Raw genomic sequence first — 2680 nt, forward strand, 5'->3', positions numbered from 1 at the left:
AGAAAAGGAGAGGAGAAGAAAGGGGAGGGGAGGGGAGGAGAGGAGAGGAGAAGAAAGGGAAGGGGGGGAAGGAGAGGAGAGAAAAGGAGAGGAGAAGAAAGGGGAGGGGAGGGGAGGAGAGGAGAGAGGAGCGGGGAGGGAAAGGAGGGAGAGAGGTATCCTGCCTCAGAGTAAATTTGAAGGTAATTCTGAGATTCAGGCCTCCTCTCCCTGTCTTGGAAGTCAGCCCATCTGACACACCTCTCTTGAAATGAGTCACTGTGGAACCCAGGCCAGATGTGCAGATAGGTAAATAAATAATCAAACATGTGGCCTGGGCCCCTCCTCCTGGGGGAGAGAGAGCCCTGCAGAGTTTGCAAACACAGGAAGAGAGAGCACCTTGGGACTTGGTGGCATCTGAGACCATTGCTTCTCTTTGTGGCATTGACTTAAAATCAAGCCACAGAGCTAAAGACAACTCCATGGTGACTGAGGTCTGGTGAGCAGACAGAGGGGAATTCCTGGGGAAGGCTTGAAAGAGGCTCAGGTCGCCTACTTCACAGTCATTTGCAAACCCAGCCTTGGCTGTCCCCCAGTGATCAGCCTCAATTTGACTTCTCCTACTGGAGAAGGTGTCTATCTGCTCATTAGGAGGCACTGGGGTGACACCCCCTATACTTCTCAGCAGGAACATGATGACTGTGGCAGTGTCTCCAATCAAAGAGTGACACCCAGACACCCACCCGTCCCCAGGGAGCCACACCTAGCAGGGTAAGTATTAGGTAACTTGGCATGAGCCATTCATCTGCATAGGTCGTGCATGCAATTCTGCATTTGCCGGGGTGAGTCACTGTCCACAAGGAGAGAACCTTAGGGTCCCAGCCTTGCCTGCTGCCCACTGGGGGGCTGCACAGCAGTTCTCTGGATTCACGGTGGAGGGTATGTCCAGCTAGCTTCAAGAAGAGGCCTTCATTTGGGGGGCAGGGGAATCCTTTAAAAAAAGATCGACTGAAACCTTTGCGCCCCAGAGGCAGCGAGACTAGTTACCTTGCCCAAGGTCACGTGACTATCAGGGCGGGGGGCCCCAGGTCTAGAACAGTGTGTGGGTGAGCTCTAGAGTACCCTCCCACCCTCATGCTAATGCATGTGTGTTAGTGTATGTGTGGAAGCCCACATCCTTCGCTGGGGAAGGTCTGCCATCCACTTCCTGTTATTTTGAACCCAGGAAGTGCTTTCAGTTTCCTCTGTCATAACACACATTCCCTTTATATTCAAGGAAAAGTGGAATGTTATGTTTTAACATCATTGTTGTAATTCGAAATATTTACCGGAGGCCCTTCAAATAACCTAAGGGGTTGATACTCGCCCAGAATCCCTTGGATCTGAGTCAGTTTCTGGAGACACTGTTCTCACACTCAGATACTTCATCGCTCTTTTTGAGTGTGAGCAACTGTGGAGTGTCTGCTTCAGGCACATGACACAGCCTTCAATAGCGGAGCTTCAAGCCTGGCGTAGCAACACACATGTGTGGTTCCAGCACTTGGGAGTCTGAGACAGGAGGATTGCCAATTCAAGATCAGTCTGTGCTACCTAGCCAGTCCGAGGACAGCTAGCTCAAAGATAAAAGTGTATGTGGTAGCACAGGCCTGTAATCTCAGCCCTTGGGAGTTGAAGGTCTGCCTCTGCTACATTGTGAGTTCAAGGCTAGCCTGGGCTATATGTGACCCTTTCTCAAACAAACCAAAAAGTCAAATAAAGTAAAATAAAATAAAATAACTTGCCAGGCATAGTGGTGCACATCTTTAGTCCCTACACTCAGGAAGCAGAGGCAGGTGGAGCTCTGGGAGTTGCTGGCAAGCCTGGCTTAAAAGTTAGTTCTGGACTAGACAGGGTTACACAGAGAGAGCCTGTCACAACAAATAAATAAGTTAATTAGTTAATTAGTTAACTAAAAAGGTATAGACTCTAAAAACAAAACATAAAAACATACAATGACTCAGGAAGATGCCAATGGTGTAGACTTAAATATAAGAAGAATATTAAATTGTACACTGAGTGTGGTGTCAACTATATTTTAAAAAATCTGTAGGAAATGTGTACCAAGTATTAACAATAGTTCTTTGGGTGCAGGTTATGGCAACCATATACTTTTAATTTTCAACAACAATAATATAGGTGTCTGGAGAGATGGCTCAGCAGTTAAGAGCACTTGTTGTTCTTCCAGAGGACCAGCGTTTGGCTCCCAGCACCCACATCAGGTGGCTAACAACTGTCTACAACGCCAGCCTTGGGAGAATCCAATGAGTCTGGCTTCCAAGGAGAGCTGTGCTCATATGCTTATACCTACATGCAGATACAGACATATGTACATTTAATAGTAATAAAAAATTAAACATTAAAAACAGTAGTATATAACTTTCTGATGAAGAACAATCTAATTCCAGATGGTTACCATGATTCCCTCCTTCCCTAGCTGGTTGCTCTGATGTCTTACGTCATCATCATCATTGACTGTCAGAAAGTTCTATACGATAAGAGCTACTGCCGGGCGGTGGTGGCGCACTCCTTTAATCCCAGAACTTGGGAGGCAGAGGCAGGTGGATTTCTGAGTTTGAGGCCAGCCTTCTCTATGGAGTGAGTTCCAGGACAGCCAGGGCTATACAGAGAAACCCTGTCTTAAAAAGAAAAAGAAAAAAGAAAA

At 47.1% G+C, this 2680-nt stretch overlaps 1 long non-coding RNA gene across 2 annotated transcripts in view; it reads left to right on the plus strand.

Annotated features, from left to right (window-relative positions):
* Positions 1-347: 347 nt before the first annotated feature.
* The window catches only part of LOC116095611, a 2852-nt gene continuing 519 nt past the window's right edge, over positions 348-2680 (plus strand). Inside the window, exons 1-3 of one of the 2 annotated variants that reach the window (XR_004120663.1) lie at positions 348-478; positions 665-750; positions 2155-2389. This is a non-coding gene — a long non-coding RNA (uncharacterized LOC116095611). Of the gene's footprint in view, positions 479-664; positions 751-2154; positions 2390-2680 lie in introns of those variants that run through there. The other variant, XR_004120662.1, reaches the window with a different exon arrangement.

Source organism: Mastomys coucha, unplaced genomic scaffold (assembly GCF_008632895.1).
Source record: "Mastomys coucha isolate ucsf_1 unplaced genomic scaffold, UCSF_Mcou_1 pScaffold18, whole genome shotgun sequence".
NCBI classification, from domain to species: domain Eukaryota; kingdom Metazoa; phylum Chordata; class Mammalia; order Rodentia; family Muridae; genus Mastomys; species Mastomys coucha.